Raw genomic sequence first — 375 nt, 5'->3', positions numbered from 1 at the left:
AGGAACTCCAGCCAGTAAGACAGCTTCATCGGGGGCCCAACTTAAATGCCTCTATGCAAATGCACGTAGCATGGGGAATAAACAAGAGGAGTTAGAGACGTGCGCATGCCTGCAGGGCTACGACGTTATTGGCATCACGGAGACGTGGTGGGATGGCTCCTATGATTGGAGTGTTGGGATGGAGGGATACAGGCTCTTTAGGAAGGACAGGCAGGGGAGACGAGGAGGGGGTGTCGCCCTCTATGTCAATGACCAGCTGGAGTGCAGGGAGCTCTGCCTGGGGATGGAAGAGGAGCCAACTGAGAACTTATGGGTCAGGATTAAAGGGAGGGCAGGGACAGGTGACATTACGGTGGGGGTCTGCTACAGGCCACC

Source organism: Pygoscelis adeliae, unplaced genomic scaffold (genome assembly GCF_000699105.1).
Source record: "Pygoscelis adeliae isolate BGI_AS28 unplaced genomic scaffold, ASM69910v1 Scaffold141, whole genome shotgun sequence".
Taxonomy (NCBI): Eukaryota; Metazoa; Chordata; class Aves; order Sphenisciformes; family Spheniscidae; genus Pygoscelis; species Pygoscelis adeliae.
This window is presented reverse-complemented; position numbering follows the sequence as displayed.